Source organism: Coregonus clupeaformis, unplaced genomic scaffold (assembly GCF_020615455.1).
Source record: "Coregonus clupeaformis isolate EN_2021a unplaced genomic scaffold, ASM2061545v1 scaf0715, whole genome shotgun sequence".
Taxonomy (NCBI): domain Eukaryota; kingdom Metazoa; phylum Chordata; class Actinopteri; order Salmoniformes; family Salmonidae; genus Coregonus; species Coregonus clupeaformis.
In genome coordinates, this window is record NW_025534170.1 from 222,985 (window position 1) to 248,636 (window position 25,652).

Below are 25,652 nucleotides of genomic sequence, written 5' to 3' on the forward strand. Positions count from 1 at the left end.
TTCCAGCTCTTGGCGATGTCGTGGTCATATAGCCTACAACAGGGCAATAACATCAGCAAGTCCGTTTCCAGAGAATGGATATTTTGAGGACAGTCGGCGGTGCGTGAGCACCGGGGTCTCTCAGACTGGAAAACATCGCATTTATCCATAGAAAAAAAAGCTTTGGGGAATCACTGGCACCGTGGCACGAGGGCTACACTGTTGCGTAGTTCTTGTTTTGGAGAAAACAACATTTCAAGTTATTTTGAAAGGAAATGGTGCAATTCGTCCCAAAGGATATTATTTCTAAATTTGGGGATTGTGCAATACCAGCGCAACTGATCAAAAATAGGGGCGGTGGTGGCGAACTTCAACTTCGCACGCATCTCCAATCTCTCCCATACACTCCTCATCAAGCGAGGGTTTTGCGCGAAGTCATCTTGCTGTCCAACGGATGCGGACGAGAGACATCACGGATCCTACCGCGTTGCGCGTTTATGCTCAACATGTTTGTGACATTGAAGAATATCAGGTAAAGACAACGTTAGCTCAGTCAAACAGTGAATATGAATATCCTATTATGGTTCTGTAGATTTCTTTGAATTTATTGTTGCGCCTTCTTGTCTGGATAGGAAGTAGTCGACATTATTGGGACAATTAATTTGTGCCAACTGCGTTTTTGAATAGGATATACTGAATGAATGCTAAAATACCAGGATTTAGCATATTTTGTTCATCATTATGCATCATAATACACTTTTACAAATCAAGGACAAGCCACAATTAATTCCTCACACAATTATAGAGTGCTCTGAAATCAGTGTGTGCCAGAGGCTGGGTCTTTGCGGGCAAGGTGAGTCCTCATTCATTCAACTGGCCTACAAAGTCCCAGTTTCTGGCTCATGTGACCAACACGTTCAGAATATATTGCAAGTGGACTGACAAAATATAGGTTCTGTACTTGTGAACTATCTTCGCACTAATGCAATTTGGGGAGACGACATGCACTGCACACTGCCCTGAACATGGGCAACCAAACCAAGTGTAACTTTTGCGCAAAACGCACAGGCCTAGTTTAAGGGCCTCACAGGGATTGATATTAAAATATCAATTATAACACACAATTAATATATAGCCTATATTGTTCCTTATTCTAGAAGTGAGGGGGTCAAATTGAGCTTTTTATTCATTGTTGTAATAAGATTGTCCTACAAATGATGACAAGTCAGCAGCAAAACTATTTAATACCCTATTACAACACTGATCTATAACTGCTTTTAGATTATATCCTATCAAGTCCATATGTTTTATAAATGTGAAATGTGGGCTTAAATCTCTATGACAGGCCTAAATGTGCTCATCTCAACATGTATCAGACCTACATCTTGGAAATAGTATTTGAATGGCCCATAAAAAACGTATTCATGCAAAGATGCAATAACTTTTATGATATCTCTTAACAGTCTACTTGACCATACTTTCATGTCTAAGATAAAAGTTGAAGCAACTGAGGGGGAGAAAAGTCCATCTTCTAATCTGCTTAAAGTGTGTTGAAGTCATAAAGGTAGCATTGAAGTCAGTTACCAAATTAGTCTCAGACATATTTTCGCTAGCCGAATGCCATAGCCTACATACCCCAGTAATGTATTTAGCATCTATACCCTAAATGCTTTATGTAATTAATATTAGGCATGCTGATGGTGACATCTACATGCTGAAATGACACATAGGTAAGACCTATGCTAAATCATGTGTTTTATTTAAAGCTGAATGCAATAATACCTCATTATTATATATCTGATGATCATTGTCATAGTACTGTATTACAACCTCTACTATTTAGGCCTATTATCCCACCATCTGACTAAAATGCATGTCATCAATACATTTCTTTCTTTTTATTCTTTTTTTACAGTTTAAGTAGGCCGTTTTCTTCTCACTCCTTTAACACAGACTTTGTTTATACAAGCCTGCTGTTTTAAGCTACAGTTGTGATAAGCTGCAATTGTCAGATGTGTCAGCTCTGTTTAACTATTTTTCACATCAGTGACCTTATTTTAACACTTAATTAGTTTATCATCAGTATAAGCATAAAAGACAATAGACCTATAAGATTAGCATTTGTCAAATGTATCATCTTCTAACTGGAGAAATGATAATCATCATAAAAATTCACATCAAGAGTGAACTGAGTTTCAAGTTTAGATCGATTAAAAACTGAAACACATAGCTTCTCACTTAGTTTGAGGGCGTAATCTATCATTAACTTTCCTATTGCTCTGTTTCAGGTCATTTTAAGATATATGTAGGACTATGCTAATTTACATCCTACTACCATAAAGATTAAATGACTCAGTACAAAAACTAAACCAAAAACACTGCATGACACAACAACTCTTCAATACCAACCAGGAAAACAGCCAGTATGAGTATGAGAGAGTAGAGGGCCTAAGTAAGAAGGCTTGTGAGGCTGGTGACACGGGCCTGGGCCTGGATTGAATAAGCACCATGGCTATGCTAGATATCTGGGATATCCACCAAGAGTACTGATTAAAGTTGGGATGTAAACAGTGCTCACTCCTACCGCCTGCCAAGCCTTTCTCAATGGCATTTTACATTGTTCCAGGTCCAGTCAGGCTCATCTCGCCACTTGCAATAGTCCTTGTAATCACTTTAACCAGACCATATCAGTCTCTAACACAGACTGCAGCTGTATCTAGGCCTGGGCCTACAGTACATTTGTGAGTATATGCCAGGGAATGCTTGTTCAAGGTATGTCAGGTCATTGGATTTGTTCGTCGAGTTTCCAACTTAAATACAGCAATTCAAAAGACATAACATATGTAACATATTGTCATTACGTAGTAATTGTGAATACAGCAAACTCCTCTAATTCAACTGGCCTAGGTTGTGTTTACATTGTCTGCTACAGTAAAGCTGAAGAGCTAATGAACTAGACTAGGGACCCTCCTGAGAAAGACTGAAGCTCTGAAGTTCTGAACTCATTCAACTCCTTTTAAAACGCCTACGCTAATCCTAATAAAACTCAGCCATTATAAATATACAATTCATAAATTGCTTTGTGTGAAATATGCAACCCTCTAGCCCCATCCATCTAAACCCAAAAGTCTAATGTGTTGGCCGACCGACCGGCCGGTTGGTTTTTCTTTCACCTCTGTTGTTCCGAATGATCCAGCCATATTTCTGCTAGTACCCAACTAATCGAAGCTGTGAACCCACTCCTCAGCCAGTCCACAAGCCAGTAAACGCTACAGTTCAATCTCAAAAAGTTTGGAAGAGACATAAGAGAGAGAGGGAGAAAGAGAGAGAGAGAGAGAGGGAGGGAGAAAGAGAAAAAGGCAGCAAGAAAAGTGAGGGACTTTTAGGGGCAGCTGTGTTTTATTAACCCAGTCATAATGCCCCTAAAAATCCTTATTGCTCTTGCAATGGTCAACAAAATCTCCTATTAGAACAAGTCTCTATGTTATGGGCGAATCACTCATACTGACACATTACAAGCTCTATGAAATCCATTGGTCACATTGTCACGTCACTGAAAGATGTTCAGACAGTCTTGGAGCAAGTTGGAGGGCATTGAAAATGGAATAGAAAATGCTTATTTGTTATTCTCAACTGACGCATTTCGACATTACGACCGTCGTCAGGGTGCTTTCCTAACTTGTCAATGAATTAGTCAAACAAATCTAGTTAGACGCAACTCTGCCCTCAGATGTTCTTATCCGAAGTTCACTGCTCGTTCAAGGTGCTACGTTCAGCATCACGATACTTTAGATGAGTGGGATGATTCGAGATCAGAGCACACTTTGGCCAGACAGAACTATAGACATCTTCATCCTCACTAATGACAGCTATGTACCCTGCAGGCTGGCCTGAGGATGTCATTATCACCCCAGTCTCCATTGTTTAACATGCAGACAAGTGAGCTATATGTCCTTCAGTGTCTTGACTTTGCGCCAAGGGTCAGACAGAGAGACGGACAGAGGATTCTGATCTGATCCGGGTGGGGTGTGGTGGGGTTGGAGAACTCTCTGAGAGGGGAGGCTGGCTGGAGGAGACGGAGAGGAGTGCTCCGCCGTGGGGGTGACTCATCACCTTCGGAGGCTATTCAGTGATCGTGAATCTTCGGTTGGTCGGTGAATCCGCCGTCCTCCTTGCCACAGCCAGAGAGGGGCTGGGAAGGAAAGTGTGGGGTGCCTGGCTGGGCTGATGACTCAGGGCCACGCACCGCACAAGGAGTGTGGGAGGAGGGGGGAGGGAGGGGGAGGAATTACTCAGAGCATGTGGAATCTCATACAGCTATCACAGGACAGACACTGTGCTCTACTAGGTTCAGAGGCTCTGTAGAAGTCTGTCCTTAGACACAATGGTAATGGCAGTGGTAAGATGGCTAAGGGCCATTGGTTTCAATTGAAGAGGAACAGAACAGAGTAGTATCTTCTTGTCCTCGCACTGAAACAAAGTCATGCCCCCCTTCCTATTTAATTAATTTTGTATTTCTATTACAGCAAGTCGGTGCAGGTTTGAAGTTCTGCAACTCCAGCAAAGTAATTAAGCATTGCATGCTGTCAAAATATTCCATTACAAAAGTCTTGAAGATTTGGGAAGTGTCTCCGATGACTATAGATGGGAGGGGGAGGTGAGTTGGGCCGTTTAAAGTCCAGTTCTTCCTGTTTCTTTCTTGAGGGATGATGCTCCTCCATCTCTGTCATTGGAGAAATCCTTTCGAATAACAAAGGTTCCTTTGAGTGATGATGACAAACATTTCCAGAAAGAGAAGGTGAATGGTGAGAGAACTACCTGTATGACATGCACCATGGGCTCTCTATGCACCCCCTCTAGTGTGAGTCATCAGGCCTAAAGAAGCCAAGCTGTGAGTGGTGATTCAGGTGTTGATAATGGCCAATGGTGGAGGGCTGGTCGGCCGACAGGTGGGGGCTGGTGTGTGTTGGGTGAGTGTATTGTGTGCCGTGTGCATGTATTGTGATGTGCATTGTGTGCATGTATTGTGTGATGTCAGTGTGGAAGGAGGTAACATGTGGGTGTGTCTCCATGGAGGGTGGTTGGTGTTGTGTGATGTATGACTCAACAGGAGAGAAGGGCACACCCATGGGACGAGCCCAGGCTCCCTTCAGCGGCGGCATGGGCCCAGATCTCACTGACTATGGGTGCCATGATTAAGGTGTGTGGGCCTAACAGATGGAGCTCCAACACTTGAAGAGCCACTCAAATCCTACACAAACACACCGACACAAAGGCAGAGACGCCGGGCGAGAAAGTGGAGCACACCTTCACCCTCTGCTGTATCCCCCTTTATAAATAAACTCTTCCAACCTGATTTCAGCCAACCAGCTACTGAGTGTCTGAGACCTGGGCACGTATTCACAAAGCGTCTCAGAGTAGCAGTGCTGATCTAGGATCAGGTCCCCCCTGTCCATACAATCATATTCATTATGATCTAAAAGGCAAAAAACGGATCATAGATCTGTACTCCTACTCTGAGACGCTTTATGATGGGGACAACCCAGAGTAAATAGAACGACTTAGCTATGGCTTAACCATGTGTTGCATCTCCACAATGGTAATTTCCTCCAGTAACTACTAATCATTAAAGGTCTCACTCCCAATCACCTGGATAGTGTTTATAATACTTGGTAAATTCCCATCATTCTGAAATAGCCTGATTGTGTTTAATTGGAGAGTTCACTAAACAGAGTCCACCCACCAGCATCAACAAATCCAATGTATTTTAACAGCAGGCAACAATTTAATCCGCCTGTGCTCCATATATCGCCATTGTAAACAACCAAGATGCCGAGCCCAATGTTGCACAATGAGCCTAAGTTTAGGAGGAGGAGTTGAAAGGTCAGCTAAACAGTTCTCCTAGGCTTTCCCTGCCTTTTAAACAGGAGTCCTGTCAATTTTTATCTTGGTCAGATCTCTTGACTTATGGCTGTGTACACTAATGCTGCACTTCTGGCGGCTCCTTAACCCACTGTTTGCTTTGTTTCATATGGACTGGAATGTCAAGTTGCTTGTTGGCGTGGAGGCTTGTGCGCTGAGTCGCCGACAAAGCATGGAATGAATGCTTTGCAGGCTAATGGGCAGGCTAACCTTTTCCAGTTTGTCATGGTGAGTTTGTTTGCGTATATGCATACCTCATATTCATATTCAGTGCTAACGTTAGTGCTTATGTGTTTCCATTCTGTGAATATAGGGCCAGTTTTTCAGAGAAAACTGCCTCATTCAGCACAAATATTATGGAAGACCATTTATACACTTCTCTTCACTCCTTGTCCTCGCCAACCAGCCATTGGAGAGGTGCTGAGAGATTTGTAGTTGTTTTCTGGCAATTTGGGGTCAACGATGCATGTTAGCAAACCTTTCCGACTCTCTTAGTTTGCATTGCAAAACCAGGAGGCCCCTGACGTGCATTGTGCAATGTGTCCAGCACTCCGTTGGGCGATTGGCATGTGTCTGATGATGCTTGATGCTTTAGATATGGTTGTGGCCGTTGAATTAAGCGTTCACAGTAAACTAATGTTGGCAGGGGGTCTGTATTGGCAAGAATGCACAAAATCCCTGTCATTCAGTAACTAATAGACAACTTTTACGCTAAAAAATACTTTGTAGAATAAGCCACAGATGCTCAACCGTTCAAATCTCTGCACAGTACGATGGAAAGGACTAAAGGGAGACCACCTTGCTACCTCAAATGGCCTCCTGTAGTCTTCTCAAGGACTGAGTGGGGCTGGTGAACTTAATGAGATTTTCATGGTTTCCGAAGTATCTTTGGGTTCTCTCAGTCGGTCTCAACAGCACAGCATGAAGCTACAGCTTGAAGACCCACAGTCTAGTCCTCCTTGTCCAGCCTGGCTCAGTTGATAGGACGACATGACCGTAAGGGGAAATCCAATTCTTCCTCAAAACCCCTCTAATATGACAGTTGAACTGTTTTCTGCCCCTATCAAAACTGTCAATGGAGCTCCTTCAAATCAGAGAAAACATGATTGTTCCTCTTTGGTCTTTATGTTGGCAAACCCCCTTCGTCTTGAAGGCAAAGCAAAATCCATTTATAGTACATTTCAGGGGGAAAATGTGTGTGTAGCATAACCGTTCTAATAATATGCCATTTAGCAGACGCTTTTATCCAAAGCGACTTACAGTCATGTGTGCATACATTTTTACGTACAGTGGGGGAAAAAAGTATTTAGTCAGCCACCAATTGTGCAAGTTCTCCCACTTAAAAAGATGAGAGAGGCCTGTAATTTTCATCATAGGTACCTGTCAACTATGACAGACAAAATGAGAAAAAAAAATCCAGAAAATCACATTGTAGGATTTTTAATGAATTTATTTGCAAATTATGGTGGAAAATAAGTATTTGGTCAATAACAAAAGTTTCTCAATACTTTGTTATATACCCTTTGTTGGTAATGACACAGGTCAAACGTTTTCTGTAAGTCTTCACAAGGTTTTCACACACTGTTGCTGGTATTTTGGCCCATTCCTCCATGCAGATCTCCTCTAGAGCAGTGATGTTTTGGGGCTGTCGCTGGGCAACACAGACTTTCAACTCCCTCCAAAGATTTTCTATGGGGTTGAGATCTGGAGACTGGCTAGGCCACTCCAGGACCTTGAAATGCTTCTTTACGAAGCCACTCCTTCGTTGCCCGGCGGTGTGTTTGGGATCATTGTCATGCTGAAAGACCCAGCCACGTTTCATCTTCTATGCCCTTGCTGATGGAAGGAGGTTTTCACTCAAAATCTCACGATACATGGCCCCATTCATTCTTTCCTTTACACGGATCAGTCGTCCTGGTCCCTTTGCAGAAAAACAGCCCCAAAGCATGATGTTTCCACCCCCATGCTTCACAGTAGGTATGGTGTTCTTTGGATGCAACTCAGCATTCTTTGTCCTCCAAACACGACGAGTTGAGGTTTTACCAAAAAGTTCTATTTTGGTTTCATCTGACCATATGACATTCTCCCAATCCTCTTCTGGATCATCCAAATGCACTCTAGCAAACTTCAGACGGGCCTGGACATGTACTGGCTTAAGCAGGGGACACGTCTTGCACTGCAGGATTTGAGTCCCTGGCGGCGTAGTGTGTTACTGATGGTAGGCTTTGTTACTTTGGTCCCAGCTCTCTGCAGGTCATTCACTAGGTCCCCCCGTGTGGTTCTGGGATTTTTGCTCACCGTTCTTGTGATCATTTTGACCCCACGGGGTGAGATCTTGCGTGGAGCCCCAGATCGAGGGAGATTATCAGTGGTCTTGTATGTCTTCCATTTCCTACTAATTGCTCCCACAGTTGATTTCTTCAAACCAAGCTGCTTACCTATTGCAGATTCAGTCTTCCCAGCCTGGTGCAGGTCTACAATTTTGTTTCTGGTGTCCTTTGACAGCTCTTTGGTCTTGGCCATAGTGGAGTTTGGAGTGTGACTGTTTGAGGTTGTGGACAGGTGTCTTTTATACTGATAACAAGTTCAAACAGGTGCCATTAATACAGGTAACGAGTGGAGGACAGAGGAGCCTCTTAAAGAAGAAGTTACAGGTCTGTGAGAGCCAGAAATCTTGCTTGTTTGTAGGTGACCAAATACTTATTTTCCACCATAATTTGCAAATAAATTCATAAAAAATCCTACAATGTGATTTTCTGGATTTTTTTCTCCTCAATTTGTCTGTCATAGTTGACGTGTACCTATGATGAAAATTACAGGCCTCTCTCATCTTTTTAAGTGGGAGAACTTGCACAATTGGTGGCTGACTAAATACTTTTTTCCCCCACTGTATGGGTGGTCCCGGGGATCGAACCCACTACCCTGGCGTTACAAGCGCCATGCTCCACCAATTGTTCTACAGGGCGAACAAAGAGCTGTTTTATGTTGGCACTAGATTGATGTCTGTGGATCACAATGTGACAAGGCAGACCTCAGAAGACCCTTGCCCAGCAGTTAGTGATGTGCCTTCTTATTCTTGGAGCCGCCCTCTCATTCCAGGACATAGAAACCCTTGGCCTGGCCATCCATAGCTGCCCAACTCCAAAACCAACAGTGCTGCCCATGTTTTATAATATATTTTACATGTGTAACCAAAGAGGGCAAGTGTTTTTTCATGACACCTAATGTCTTTTATTTTAGTGGACAGCATCTTTCATTGCCCCTTTTGCTTTTTGTTATTCCACAAGTCTTTGTCTTGGCCAGCTCCAAGAATAAGAAGTGTACATAGCACTGCGGGATCTGAGGCGTCACACACTGTGGGGATGTTCTTTTGGTCATGTGACGTCTGGAGTTGACACTGGCATCAAACCTCCGGCCGTCCGTTTCACACTCCAACACTGCAAGTAGGATCTTTTGACTTCCTTGACTTCCCTTTTAGCTTGCAGTGGAGCAAAGGGGCTTTAAAAAGGGGCTTTACAGCGCTTCGACATCGAAACCCTGTTTTGGAATGCTTTGTTTAGATCAGTGTTCACCAACCGGTCGATCGCGATCAACTGGTCGATCTCCAAGGCATTCCTAGTCGATCGCCAACATTTCTTATTCAACTCGTGCTGTTGGCGGTAGGTGCACCCGATTTAGCTACCCTGCACGCTGGGTAGGCGATGTGTTCCCATTTTGAACCATTTCATATGTCTGAAGGTACAAACCCTGCCTTCCCGGACGGAGCAAATCAAGTGCACTATAGGCCTACCAATCGAATGGCTCAGATTACTGTGTCTGCAGTAACGTAGCAGGCGTGAAAGAAAGCTACAGCAAAGTTGATACTGTGAAATATTTAAACTTTTAAAACCATGACTAGAGAGAGACTGTCAATCGAATACAGCAAAGAGCTGCTGTTTTTATGAGTGAGTTCATGTTTAAGTTTTACTCAACACTTTCTATTCAACACTTTTATAAGCCATAAAATGCACGTTTCCCTACTTCCACTAGCGCTACAACCAGCACTACAGCTGCAATGAATGAGTAGGAAAGTGTATCAATAGGCTTGCGTTGTTATTATTAACGGCTTGGGTCTTTTTTAATATTGAGGAATATTTCACTTTCTCTGGTCATAGGAGTAACAACATTAATTTGTGCATGAGCCAGAAATGAGCCAGAAATAATGCAATGCCACTCGGGTTTCGCCATCAGCTGGAAGACGGTGTCACTTTTTGGTCAGTGTCAGCAGAGGACTCTCAGTCTGCTGCTCTCTCCCTCCGCAGAGACTGACCATCAGATGCAGGCTCCATCAGCCCAGTAAAATTTTAAAAAGCAAATTATTTAAATGTATGCTCACTCAGCTGTCTCTCACAAGTAATACAACAACTGGGCTGATATTTATATTTTAAAAAGATATGTTGGGGGGGCGCTGTTGGAAGCCAAGGATGTAGCACGCGTCTCCCTATCGCTCCTGAGTTAGTGACCAAATTTATATATTTAACTTTGCAAAACTGCATACATTTCTGTTTGCCCAGGCGTCTGAAGAGACCCATAAACAACTCAGTTCAAGTTTAATAAATTTAAATTCGTAATGACATCAACCCGACCAAAAACAGAGTCTGCAAGAGCAGGCCGCAACAAGCCTGCAACTTCTCCCGACTCACCCCCGCCACCGAACGCTACCAATGCCGGCCCCACGGAAACACTGACTGTGGAGATGCTACAATCCGTGATAGGCACCCTCAAAGCCGACATTTTCGGAAAAATTGACTGTCTCTCTACCAACCTCAGGTCAGAGATATCAACGATCAAAGACGAGCTTAAAAAATCTATCGAGAGTATACAGAATAAGCTCGACGCACATGGGGTGACTTTATCGGATTTGGAGCGAGGGGCTACAGACCACGGCACTCGCATTAGCGAGCTAGAGGCTAGCGTCGGCTCATTGACAACTAGGGTGGCATTCCTCGATAATAGATGCGAAGATATGGAAAGTAGAATGCGGAGGGAACAACATTCGTCTACTGGGAATACCGGAGGGAGTGGAGGGCCCAAGACCCACGGAGTACATGGCCCAGCTACTTCAGGAGCTGCTCGGGCTAGAGGAGAAGCCATTGCTAGACCGGGCTCACCGCACTCTGCGTAGCCGACCCAGGGATGGAGAACCCCCACGACCATTTGTCATCAGGGTGCATTTCTTTCACGTCCGCAACGACATACTGAGAAGATCGGGAGAAGCATCCCCTCTTCTACATAAGGGTAAAAGAGTCTCGATATTTGCGGACTACACAACAGCTGTGGCTAAGAGGCGGGCTAGCTTTGGAGCTGTGAAACGCCAACTACACACCTGCCCGGGCGTGAAGTTCGGCCTCATCTACCCTGCGGTTTTGAGACTGACTTTACCGGACGGGTTCCATGCACAGATTCGAGGACCCGGCTATAGCGGCAGATTTCATCAACAAGAACGTGAAAGCGGCTGTTGTACCGCATGGTTTGTAACAAATGGTTGGCTAGCTGGTCTTCCTAGCAGGCTAGTTAGCAGGCCGAATGGGTGACTAACGAAGCCATCTCTGCTGGGTTCATCGACATATGAATGTCATTCTCTTCTTTATCTTTTATTTCCAGCCCAGGTTTGCCGCCTCTAATGCCAATATCTGGGGGTCTGCATGGCTGTTTCAGTCTGATTATTTACCATCTGCGTCGAGGTTAAACCTCTCTTAATCGAGGATAGTTTTCCTTAGACTCTATTGGGGACCATTCTATTCATGTTTGGCTTACTCTAGTTAAATGGTCACTAATCTTAGGTAGCACAGAGTAAGAGTTATCATGCTTAGCTCTAAACTTTCTTCGTATTTAGGGTTTTGCTTGCATCTCATTTGGGGAGATGTTCGGCAAGGCGGGTGTGAGGAAGGGTTTGTTCATGTATATAGTTTGTATATGTTTTTTGTGCCTCTTCGTTTGTCTTTGTTTTTTACATTTGCGCTTTTAGGTTCAACTAAGATCTTCAGTTTACATTGTACCTTGTCCTTTACACATCCTCTCTCTCTTAAGATATGACTCAGCCTAGTGTAGCCCATACTGCTGGAGGGAATGGCTTTAATTTTCTTACTTGGAACTGCAGGGGCATAAATAACCCAGTTAAACGTAGTAAGGTACTACACCATCTTCATCATTTGAAAGCTCACATCATCTTTCTCCAAGAAACTCATCTGAAGGTATCACAACACTCAAGTCTTAGGTGCAGATGGGTGGGTCAGGTGTTCCATTCCTCATTTCAGAGTAAGGCGAGAGGGGTGGCTATTTTACTTCACAGATCGGTACCTTTTACATGTTCTAAGGTGATCGCAGATCCCCATGGTAGATATATAATTGTCAGTGGTAGGCTGCTCAATACAAAGGTTCTTCTTGTTAATATCTATGCTCCTAATTGGGACAACGGTGATTTTTTCAAATCGGTTTTCTCTACACTCCCAGATATGTCCACCCATATGTTGATTTTAGGAGGTGACTTTAACTGTTGGTTAGACCCACAATTGGATCGATCCTCCACTAAACCTACCACCCTATCAACCTCAGCTAGAGTTGTTCGAACCTTTATGTCTGAATTCGCAGTCTCAGATCCTTGGAGAATGGTTAATCCAGCTGGGAAAGCATACTCTTTTTTTCTCATCGGTCCACCACACTTTTACGCGCATAGACTACTTCCTTGTTGATGACCGGCTCCTCCACTCCATAACTTCATGTTCATATAACCCAATTGTTGTATCTGACCACGCCCCTGTTACTATGGAAGTAGCTTTTCAAAATGTTGACAATCAGCGACCGCCTTGGCGACTAAAAACCCAACTGCTCAGTAATGAACACTTTGTCAACTTTGTTTTGAGTCAAATCGACTTTTTCATGATTACAAATAGAACCCCAAACATCTCTGCGTCTACTCTCTGGGAAACTTTGAAAGCTTATATCAGAGGTGAAATTATCTCCTACACCGCACATGAGAACAAATTGAAAAGGAATAGGTTATCTATGCTAACACGCTGTATTGCCCAATTAGATGACATTTATGCCGTTTCACCATCCCCAGATATTTATAAGGAACGTTTAACTCTGCAAGCAGAATTTGACACACTATTAACAGACCAGGTTACTGAAATGCTTGTCAAGTCTAGGAGCACTTACTATGAACAAGGAGAGAAAGCCAGTAAATTATTAGCTCACAAGTTACGTCAACAATCATCATCATCTCAGATTACAAAAATTCGTACATCATCTGGGATATCATTAGATCCTGGGGGATCAATGAGGAGTTCAAGAGATTTTACCAGTCTCTATATACCTCTGAAAGTAAAGCGGATACACTGGAATTGGATAATTTCTTCCACTCACTATCTGTGCCTTCGGTCGGCCGGGATTTGGTAAAAAAAATTAGAGCAGCCGATCACTGTTGAAGAACTGTCTAACGCTGTCAAATCCCTTCAATCTGGGAGAAGCCCAGGGCCTGATGGCTACCCGACAGAGTTTTATAAAAAGTTTATCACCAAAATAGCCCCTATTCTAATTGAAATGTACAATGATGCATTTGTAAATGGTGCTCTCCCACATACTCTCACTCAAGCAACCATTTGTGTTATTCTTAAAAAAAACAAAGACCCTCTTGACTGTGCATCATACCGTCCAATTAGCCTGCTAAATGTGGACTATAAAATTCTAGCCAAAATTCTGGCAACGCGGCTAGAAACAGTCCTCCCATCAATTATCTCTCCGGATCAAACAGGATTTATAAAAAATAGACACTCATTCTTCAATCTCCGAAGATTATTTAATATTATATACAATCCTTCTGTCAACAATACCTCTGAAGCCATTATATCCCTGGACGCGGAGAAAGCGTTTGATCGGGTGGAATGGAAATACCTTTTTACACTCTAAATAAATTTGGCTTTGGCTCCAAATTCATGACCTGGATAAAACTTCTGTACTCATCCCCCCAAGCCTCTGTCAGGACTAATAACACTCAATCAGATCGCTTCCCTCTGCAAAGATCGACACGTCAGGGTTGCCCTTTAAGTCCCTTACTGTTTGCCCTCGCCATAGAGCCACTTGCAATAGCACTTCGCTCCAACCCCCTCATCAAAGGCATAGTCAGATACGGGCACGAACACAAACTGTCTTTATATGCAGATGATTTATTAATATACACATCCAATCTTTCTGTCTCTGTCCCTGCTGCCCTTGCCACTTTCGCATCCTTCGGTCACATATCAGGGTATAAACTAAATCTCAGTAAAAGTGAATTGATGCCACTTAACATGGCTGCAAAAAAATCCCCTTTACATAACTTGCCATTTAAAATAGCACACAGCAGTTTTATTTATCTCGGGGTACATGTCACAATTAGGTTTGAAAACCTTTTTCAAGCCAACTTTGCTCCTCTCTTAACCCGTACTAAGGACGATTTGGAACGGTGGTCTTTGCTACACCTCTCCTTAGTTGCTAGAATTAACTCTATTAAAATGAATACTCTCCCTAAATTCTTATACCTCTATCAGTGCCTTCCAATATTTCTACCCAATACATTTTTCAAAAAGATCGACGGCCTAATTCTACCCTTTATATGGGACAAAAAGCCTCCTAGGATGCGAAAACAGCTCTTGCAGAGGCCCAAACCAGACGGCGGTCTAGCTCTACCAGATTTCAGATTCTATTATTGGGCCGCTAACCTTAGGATCATTCAGTACTGGTTGCAGAGCAGAGTAATATTCCCACCCCCAACTTGGCTGGAGATGGAGGCTGCCTCGTCTACACCGGCATCACTGTCTTCCTCGCTCACTCCTCTATTACAGGCCCTTACTCCTCCTTCACCAACAATACATGTGTCAAAACAACATTGAAGATCTGGAATCAATTTAGGCGCCACTTTGGGTTTCAAACAACCTCTTCCTTGGCTCCGGTAGCCTCAAACCCAGCTTTTCCCCCATCTATGATTGATGGTGCTTTCTCAACATGGTCTAATCTCGGTATTAAAAGATTCAGAGATCTGTATACTAACAATACATTTAGTACGTTTCAACAACTATCAGCTAAATTTGGTCTCCCCAGACATCATTTTTTTAGATTCTTACAAGTCCGGAGTTACATCCGCAGCATAGATCCAGGATTCCCCAACCTTTCTAGTGGAACACAGTTCGACACATTTCTCACCCCTCTTCCTAATCAGAAAGGCACAATGTCAATAATCTATAGTCAAATTTGCTCACTACAAGCCATCTCATTAAACAATATCAAATCCTCTTGGGAGGGAGGAACTGGGTGAGGAAATATCTGATGAACTATGGGAAGAGGCACTCAAAAGGGTACATAGCTCTTCTATTTGCGCTCGACACGGCCTCATCCAATGCAAACTCATTCATAGGGCCCACTGGACCAAAGCAAGACTATCAAAAATTTACAAGGATGTGAACCCTAATTGTGTTCGATGTAACCAGTCCCCTGCTAATCATGTGCACATGTTTTGGTGCTGCCCATCTCTGGTTGGTTTCTGGAAAGACATCTTTAACACACTCTCAGAATTAAGCGGCACACAGATCGAGCCAGACCCTCTCATTGCATTATTTGGAGTTTCCTTACCCACAATACAATTGACCAAAATGAATAAGGATGTAATTGCCTTTGTCACGTTGTTAGCGAGACGATTAATTTTACTTAGATGGAAATCCTCTGCAGCCCCTTCTCATGCTCTTTGGATTAAATCTATTTTGAATTGCATAAAGTTGGAGAAAATAAAACAGACACTCAATGGGTCTGTAGACAAATTTTATGCAAAGTGGGCTCCCCTTCTTTTCTTATGTCAAAAGAATACATTTCCCTGCAGTTCCAGAGTGATGTATATTTATATATTGGTGATGTAAGAAGCCTGGTATGTGCATATACGACATCTCGGATGTTAAGGACGGTAATAACTGTGCTAGCTGACCTATAACAACTGGATCAAAACAGATATTCTTCCTTTTTTTTTTTTTTTTTTTTTTTTTTGTGTTTTATCTTATTTATGTACTTAATGTCTATTTTTTCTTTCATGTCTGTCTCTTCATGTTTTGCTGTATCGTTGTCTTCAAATTGTTGTTCCATATTCATACCAAATAACTTTCAAGTGCAATTATTTACTAAATGCTGGTACTGAAAATTCAATAAACAAAGTATATAAAAAAAAAAAAGATATGTTAATATATAAGTATGTGTATGTATATGTATGTATATTTATATATACACTACCAGTCAAAAGTTTGGACACACCTACACATTCAAGGGTTTTTCTTTATTTTCACATTGTAGAATAATAATAGTGAAGACATCAAAACTATGAAATAACACATATGGAATCATGTAGTAACCAAACAAAGTGTTAAACAAATCAAAATATATTTTATAATGTATATACAGTACCAGTCAAACATTTTGGACACACCTACTCATTCAAGGGTTTTTCTTTATTTTTACTATTTTCTACATTGTAAAAAGCATATGTGTGAACTCCTTCAAGACTGTTGGAAAAGCATTCCAGGTGAAGCTGGTTGAGAGAATGCCAAGTGTGCAAAGCTGTCATCAAGGCAAAGGGTGGCTATTTGAAGAATCTCAAATATAGAATATGTTTTGATTTGTTTAACACTTTTTTGGTTACTACATGATTCCATATGTGTTATTTCTACAATGTAGAAAATAGTAAAAATAAAGAAAAGGCTTTGAATGAGTAGGTGTGTCCAAACTTTTGACTGGTACTGTGTGTGTGTGTGTGTGTGTGTATATATATTATATATATATGGGGATTGGAAATGATGCAGACAATTACATTGATGGAAGCTACAATCTATCTGCAATATTAAAGCTGATCCACACCCTAAAATAATAATAAGTAATACAACAACTGATCTATTACCGGTGTGATCATATAGCCTACCTCAAATGTTGAAATATAATTGTAAAAAATGGTCTGAGAAGAAAAGCCAATATGCAGTGATAATGTTTTGGGCCTATAGCCTACTGCACAAACCTCATTACTACAGTACTGTTGCCTAGGCTTACGTTTTTTAAATCATGTAAAAAAACGAATATGAACGGTAGATCTCGGCTTGCATTTTGACTCAGAATGTGACCCCTGCTTTAGATCGTTCCAGGTGGTTCCTGCCTTCTTCGTCTTTTATTATTCCTCTTAATCTTCTTCATTGTCTTCGTCTTCTTCTCAATAAATATATTTTATTCAGTAGCCAACTGTTGCATCAATGCTACCATTTATAGAACTTGGCTGTAGATTTCTTCTAAAGTCGGGTAATGTTTATAATTTAACACACCACACAACTGCAGTCTTTTGAAGCTTTAGCAACTTCTGCCACGGCCATTTTATATATCTAAATTTGTTAATAAAGAAGTTGTATTGGAGTAAACACTCGTCTCCATTCCCAGAGCGAGAGAGAAGAAAATTAATGTAATGCAGTAAACTGAACTCAACTTTGCCTTGTTCATGAACTCCATTAAAAATAACCTGTTCCAACAAGTGAAACACTCTCCAGCTAAGCTAACACAAAGGCCCTTTAACATAACATAAGATAATTGGTTTTCAATTATGAGATACCAATAAAAACCAGGTTAAAGGCTGAGAAACGCTTGAAAAGTTTCGGCCATAACCATATAAAGGCATTTTCTCTAAATACTTTGATACATTGCCTTCAGAAAGTATTCACACACCTTGACTTTTTCCACATTTTCTTGTGTTACAGCCTGAATTTAAAATTGATTAAATTGAGATATTGTGTTACTGGCTTACACATAATACCCAATAATGTCAAAGTGGATAAATGCTTTTCTACATTTTTACAAATTAATTAAAAATGAAAAGCTGAAATGTTTTTTGACAATAAGTATTCAACCCCTTTATTATGCCAAGCCTAAATAAGTTCAGGAGTAAAAATGTGCTTAACAAGTCACATAATAAGTTGCATGGACTCACTCTGTGTGCAATAAGTGTTTAACATGATTTTTTTATGACTACCTCATCTCTGTACCCCGCACATACAATTATGTGTAAGGTCCCTCAGTCGAGCAGTGAATTTCAAATACAAATTCAACCACAAAGACCAGGGAGGTTTTCCAATGCCTCACAAAGAAGGGCACCTATTGGTAGATACATAAAATTAAATAAAAAGCAGACACTGAATATCCCTTTTTATGTATTATTTTTTACATTATTAGTTTTGTATCATTCATTACTTGTCCATATATGTATATATTCTTAAATTCCATCCCTTACTTAGATTTGTGTGTATTGGGTATATGTTGTGAAATTCTTAGATATTACTTGTTAGATATTACTGCACTGTTGGAGCTAGAAGCACAAGCATTTCGCTACACCCACAATAACATCTGCTAAACACGTATGTGACAAATAAAATTTGATTTGATCAATACACCCATTCACTACAAAGACCCAGGTGTCCTTCCTAACGCCATTGCTGGAGAGGAAGGAAACTGCTCAGGGATTTCACCATGAGGCCAATGGTGACTTTAAAACAGTTTAATGGTTGTGATAAGAGAAAACTGAGGATGGATCAACAACATTGTTGTTACTCCACAATACTAACCTGAATGACAGAGTGAAAAGAAGGAAGCCTGAACAGAACAAAAATATTCCAAAACATGCATCCTGTTTGCAATAAGGCACTAAAGTAAAACTGCAAAAAATTTGGTAAAGAAATTAACTTTATGTCCTGAATACAAAGTGTTACGTTTGGGGTAAATACAACATCACTGAGTACCCCTCTTCATATTTTCAAGCATGGTGGCTGCATCATGTTATGAATATGCTTGTCATCGGCAAGGACTAGGGAATTTCTTTAGGATAAAAATAAACAGAATAGAGATAAGCACAGGCAAAATCCTAGAAGAAAACCTGGTTCAGTCTGCTTTCCACCAGACACTGGGAGATGAATTCACCTTTCAGCAGGACAATAACCTAGAACACAAGGCCAAATATACACTGGAGTTTCTTACCAATACGACATTGAATGTTCCTGAGTGGCCTAGTTCATTTTTTGACTTAAATCTGCTTGAAAATCTATAGCAAGACTTGAAAATGGCTGTCTAGCAATGATCAACAACCAACTAATTTTTTTTTAAATATGCAAATATTATACATTCCCGGTGTGCAAAGCTCTTAGAGACTTACACAGAAAGACTTACCGCTGTAATCGCTGCCTAATGCAATTCTAAGATGTTCTGACTCAGGGGTGTGAGATGTTTCTGTATTTCATTTTCAATACATTTACAAACATTTCTAAAAACATGTTTTCACTTTGTCTTTATGGGGTATTGTGTGTAGATGGGTGAGAATAAAATCTATTGAATATATGAATACTTCTGAAGGCACTGTGTACCCAACAGAAAACACCTTCCCACACACATACAAGTTGACCCTGGGTGTCTGCTGAGGTGTTGACGGGGGATTGGCTGCCGAGTAACAGACGCTGCAACCAATTAGCATACAGAGTAGTGATGTGTGATGTAGCCTCGAATGCCCTCCGGTTAACAGAGAGGATAGCATGAACACACCGCACTCTCTCTTCTCTCTGTCTATCTCTTAATCTGTCTTCCCTTTTCACTCTCTCTTCCTCCCCTCTTTCTCTCTCTTCCTCCGCAGGTTCAGACCGTCTAGAGGCCTTGTGATCCGACTGAGCCCTGGCTTTGTGGGATAGTCTAGGACTCCAGCATAAAGATAATGAGACAGTCACGGTGGGTCTAGTTTTCCAGGAAGTCAACTGGAGTAGTGAGAATCTTTAAACTACTCTTCTCTCCCACTGGGGACAATGAGTCAAGTCTCATTCAGAGAAAGAGAGAGAGAAAGATAACCCTGTGGTGGGCGTAAGTAAGAGGATGGATGGTTTAATTGGGCGAAGGGAATGAAATGGATTCATTTCTGGTTTGTTTAAAAGGCGTAGTAATTAGAGGCGGGAATAGAACAGTATTAGCAGCAGAGGTGAGAGAGAAGTAAAGTGAATGCTTGACATTTCCCATTAGAAACTGCATCTAGGCCGGTCATATGTGTTAAATAGCCATCTGTATAGGTCTGTTGTACTGTACAGAGCATTATGTGGTCATGGCCCACTGAGCTTAGAGAATCAACTCTCTCAACTCCCTTGTAAACCAGATTACCATCTGAGTGGGACTCGCCTGGTTAAACAAAGGATAGATCAAATAAATAAAGGCAGAACTTTCACCTCATGCAGGCTGCGGTTTACAATGGTGTGGAGTGGGACATGGGATGGGATGGCTGGGTGAGATTTACTACACTAGTAGAGTCACAAGGGGCTGGAGTGAAGTGGTTCTCTCTGCTCTCCTCTCATCCCTTTTTCTCTGCTTATTAATGCAGTTGCCTGGTATGTGGGCTACACCATGATTTTGTGTGTGTGTGTGTTTTCACACACCTGTGTGTATGCACTTCTATTTGTGTGTGTCCGTGTGTGTACCTCGGTGTGCACCTGTGTGTATCTGTCTGTCTGTCTGTGTGTTCCTATATGTGTATGTACCTCTCGCCAGACGGGGAGATATTTCAGTGTGACACGCTGCTTGGCCTGTTTGCCTTGCTCCCAGCCATCAGGAGAAGTGTACACATCCCTCATCCAGGCTACGGAGGAAGGATGTTTTTGATGAAGTGGAGGGCTGAATTTAGGCCCAGGCATTCTCAGTATCTGTCACCCAACTCCAATAGATCACTGTGCAGTGTGCTGCCCTGAGGAAGTGTGTGTCCGTGTTTACTCCCTCCCTCCTAGGTTCAGGTTGCTTTGAGCTGAGCCCAGTAAATATACACAGTGCCTTTAGAAAGTATTCATACCCCTCGACTTATTCCACATTTGTTGTGTTACAGCCTGAATTTAAAATGGATTAAATCGATTTTCTTCTCACCCATCTACACAATACCCCATAATTACAAAGTGAAAACATGTTTTTAGAAATGTTAGCAAATTTATTGAAAATGAAATGCATGTTAGAATCACCTTTGGTAGTGATTACAGCTGTGTGTTTTTCTGGTTAGGTCTTTAAGAGCTTTGCACACCGGGATTGTAAGCAATATTTGCACATCATTCTTTTTTAAATTCTTCAAGCTCTGTCAAGTTGGTTGTTGATCATTACTTGACAGCCATTTTCAAGTCTTGCCATAGATTTTCAAGCCAATTTAAGTCAAACCTGTAACTAGGCCACTCAGGAACATTCAATATAGTCCTGGTAAGCAACTCCAGTGTATATTTGGCCTTGTGTTTTAGGTTATTGTCCTGCTGAAAGGTGAATTGGAAAGCAGACTGAACCAGGTATTCCTCTAGAATTTTGCCTGTGCTTAGCTCTATTCAGTTTATTTTTATCCTAAAAAACTCCCTAGTCCTTGCTGATGACAAGCATATCCATAACATGATGCAGCCACCACCATGCTTGAAAATATGAAGAGTGGTACTCAGTGATGTGTTGTGTTGGATTTGACTCAAACATAACGCTTTGTATTCAGGATCTTTTTGCAGATTTACTTTAGTGCCTTATTGCAAACAGGATGCATGTTTTGGACTATTTTTATTCTGTACAGGCTTCCTTCTTTTCACTCTGTCATTCAGGTTAGTATTGTGGAGTAACTACACTATATATACAAAAGTATGTGGACACACCTTCAAATTGGTGGATTCAGCTATTTCAGCCACACCCATTGCTGACAGGTGTATAAAATCAACTGACCTGCCCAGAGCCCTGACCTCAACCCCATCAAACACCTTTGGGATGAATTGGAACGCCGACTGCGAGCCAGGCCTAATCGCCCAACATTAGTGCCCGACTTCACTAATGCTCGTGGCTAAATGGAAGCAAGTCCCTGCAGCAATGTTCCAACATCTAGTGGAAAGCCTTCCCAGAAGAGTGGAGGCTGTTATAACAGATAATGGGGGACCAACTCCATATTAATGCCCATGAATTTGGAATGAGATGTTTGACGAGCAGGTGTCCACATACTTTTGGATATGTAGTGTACAATGTTGTTGATCCATCCTCAGTTTTCTCCTATCACAGCCATTAAACTCTGTAACTGTTTTAATGTTACCATTTGCCTCATGGTGAAATCCCTGAGCCGTTTCCTTTCTCTCCGGCTACTGAGTTAGGAAGGACGCCTGTATCTTTGTAGTGACTGGGTGTATCGATACACCATCCAAAGTATAATTCATAACTTCACCCTGCTGAAAGGGATATTCAATGTCGGCTTTTCTTTTCTGCCAATAGCTACCCTTCTTTGGGAGGCATTGGAAAACCTCCCTGGTCTTTGTGGTTGAGATTGACTGCTCGACTTTGGGACCTTACAGATAATTCTATGTGTGGGGTACAGAGATGAAGTAGTTATTCAAAAATCATGTTAAACACTATTATTGCACACAGTGTGAGTCCATGCAACTTATTATGTGACTTGGTAAGCATATTTTTACTCCTGAATTTATGTAGGCTTGCCATAAAAGGGGTTGAGACTTTTCAGCTCAAGACATTTCAGCTTTTCATTTTTAATTAATTTGTAAAAATGTCTAAAAACATAATTCCACTTCGACATTATGGGCTATTGTGTAGGCCAGTGACACAAAATCTAAATTTAATCCATTTTAAATTCAGGCTGTAACACAAGAAAATGTGAAAAGATTCAAGGGGTGTCAATACTTATTGAAGGCAATGTACACAGTGACACTTGCTTTCCCTTCCTAAAGTTTCACTACATTTATTCCCTACTTAGTTTTGAGTACATCATTTTAACTTACAGTATGTATTGAGATGTTTGGATGGACTTTAAAGTCATCAAGTTGTGGTGCTCATGTACTGTATTCTCGGTCGACTACAAAGTACTATGAATATGGTAGGGAAACTCACGTGCTGTATGTATTTTTGAACAATGCCATAACAATGTCATCTGCCCTGTTTAGAGTTGTTTGCCAGATGGCTTCCATGGAGTTTCTCAGCCTCCACCAAATAGGGAATTGCCATTGACAGCAAGTAAACAACCAGAACACCAACTGCCGCCAATGTGAACGTCTTAAGGTAGGAGCTATCTTTGGTAGCAAGCGTCTCTGCTACATTCAAAACTACGGATGCAGTTATCAGGTAAAAACGACATCCTCCTTACACTACCTCTCAAACTCTTTCACAACCCAAACTCAACTCTTACAATCTTTATCCCAAATGTTGAATTAACATTGAATGAATGTATTCTCACTGTATACATATTATCCGTATAGGCTGGGTTAAAGGTCATAAAGCATCCAGTGACAGGTGGAAATGAAGACCACACAGCCTGATGAGATCAAGTTGAAGAGGGAGGACATATTGAACTTGTGGGTCATAGGTCAAAGGCTGAACTCTCTCCCTCTCCCCCGCTCTCTTTCACTCTCACCTTTCTCCTTCCCTCTACCCCACTATTTCCTTATTTGCATCTCTCTATCTCTCTCACACACACACACACACACACACACACACAGCCTGGCAGTTAGTTTCTCCATATGTTTTGACTATGTGCTACCTGAGCTGGTCTGTGCTGTGGGCCTGTGGGAGGTCTCTGGCAGGCAGCAGTATCAGGTTGGAGGGAGGCTTGGTGGTCTGTGTGTGACATGGAGAAGGGCCCACCGGCACCGCAGCAGCACCACTGAGGCCACCCTGCCAGGGCCTCTGCTTACAGTCACTGTGAGTTACGACCATTGCTCCTCACTCACTCACTCACACACACACACGATACACGCTGACAGTCGCATACACACACACAGAGGCGAATGGCCCCCCCTACTAGCAGCCATACACACCGCAGACACACACACGCTGAGGCGAGACATACTCCTACCAGGAGCTTAAGCCCTCTCTGAGAAAGCCCATTCCCACTGGGCTTGTTAAAGACAGGCCATGTAGAAAGAGCACATTTAAATCCCACACATCAAATACAGGGGCAATGTAATGTGTAGCTAATAGCTCTCTGTGCATTTACACACACACACACACACACACACACTGAATAACCCCCACCAGGGGCCAGACACACACATAGATGAATGATCCTTAACAGAGGACACACACACAAACTCCCACTCCCAAAGCCCTTAATCACAGGCGTGTACAGGCCCAGCATACATGTTTATGTCCACAGATCAATCCAGCTGATCCAGCAGCAGCCCGACCTTTACCTGACAGATCAACAAAGCTCTCTCTCTCTCTCTCTCTCTCCCTCTCTGAAATGCTTTACTTTAAAACGTAAGCTTTTGCTAATTAAATCAATGCAATTGTCTTGTTGTTTGTTCTACAGCAAGGAGAAAATCCCCTGAAGGTGTATATGTGTTTTTAGTGTAGTCGCGGGTGTTGTGTGCATATGTGTATTTGTGTGTGTCTGAATGTAATACAGTATCTCATGCAACAATCACAGGATGGAATGCTCCTTGGTCCACAGGAGAGGATGGATGGAGAGTGGCTGGATGGAGAGAGGCTGGATGGAGAGAGGATGGATGGAGACTAAAGATGGATGGATGGAGGATAAAGACTAGAGATGGATGGAGAAAGGATGGATGGAGAGAGGCGTGGGTGTGGATGAATGGTCCCAGGGAGGTGAGCGGAGGCCCTGCAGTACTAAAAGCCGGCGACCCAGACCATACACACCCACTCACAGGGACCTAACACCACTCACAGGATTGCTCCCTGGTCCACTGCTCCCACATGCTAAAACACTTACATACAATACACACACACAAAGATGGCAAAATGCTAAATGTGAAGTTCCAAGCACATTCAAAATACATTCCCGAGACACAGACTACCAGTCAGTCAGAGACATAAACACACGTTCTTGTGTGTGTGTTGTTGCCATGCGATGGTGATGAGCAGCACATGACATGAATGGGGCGTGGAGCTCAACCTCTTATCAGACAAAGGAGATACACAGAGAGGAGGGGGGAGAGAAGGGTGGGAGGAGGAGGGAAGGGGAGAGGAGGACGAGAGGGGAGGAGAGGAGAAGGGAGTGTAAGGGGGAGGAGGAGGGGAGAGGAAGGGGATGTGCCGCCCCAAACTGCAGTCATGAGTTCTCCATCCCGTTCGACATGCCGAGTCCCGTGGGGAAAAGGCCATAAAAACTTTGAGCTGGAGCTAAAACCACCCTCACACACAGTCAAGAGTCACAACACACACACACAGGAACGGGACTGCGTAAATCAATGCCATTCGCCCCGGGAGTACCCCTTTTGCTTTGAGTTGAGGAAGTCCAGACAAGTTATTTCCACACACACGCTGTTCATGTGACCCCACAAATTCACTTCCTTTTCTGTATGTCTTGACCGAAAATGTGACTGAAATGTTGCGTTTGTCAATAAAATGATTGATTTGCAAGTATATAGTGTGTGGGAGTCATTATTTTTGTTCACTTAGGGGGGGAAGTCATGTTAGAGTTATGCGTGCGTAAATTGAACTTTATTCCCTTTCTATGCACTCCTCTCTATTTGTATTCTGACATTGAACTTAAGCATGAGGAAACGCATGTGACAGCCAGCTATTCATTTGGGCTGGAGATCATAGATAGAGGTGTGGCAGAGATGTGTCTATAGATACGCCGTATTCTGCCCTTGACTTAATTACCTCATAATTCCACCGCCTTTAAATGCGAGGAAACCATGAATAAGGTCGAGCACCTGTCGGTTCCAGGTGGA

At 42.3% G+C, this 25,652-nt stretch overlaps 1 long non-coding RNA gene across 3 annotated transcripts; it reads left to right on the forward strand.

Moving 5' to 3' along the window:
- LOC121533188 lies at positions 1-25,338 on the forward strand. Of its 3 annotated transcripts, XR_006659036.1 has the most exons (3): positions 1-511; positions 19,607-19,698; positions 22,902-25,338. It is a non-coding gene; the product is annotated as an uncharacterized LOC121533188 (long non-coding RNA). The 3 variants fall into 3 exon arrangements; XR_005994423.2 differs by lacking the exon at positions 19,607-19,698; XR_005994422.2 differs by lacking the exon at positions 1-511 and having other exon boundaries at positions 19,245-19,698.
- Positions 25,339-25,652: the final 314 nt, after the last annotated feature.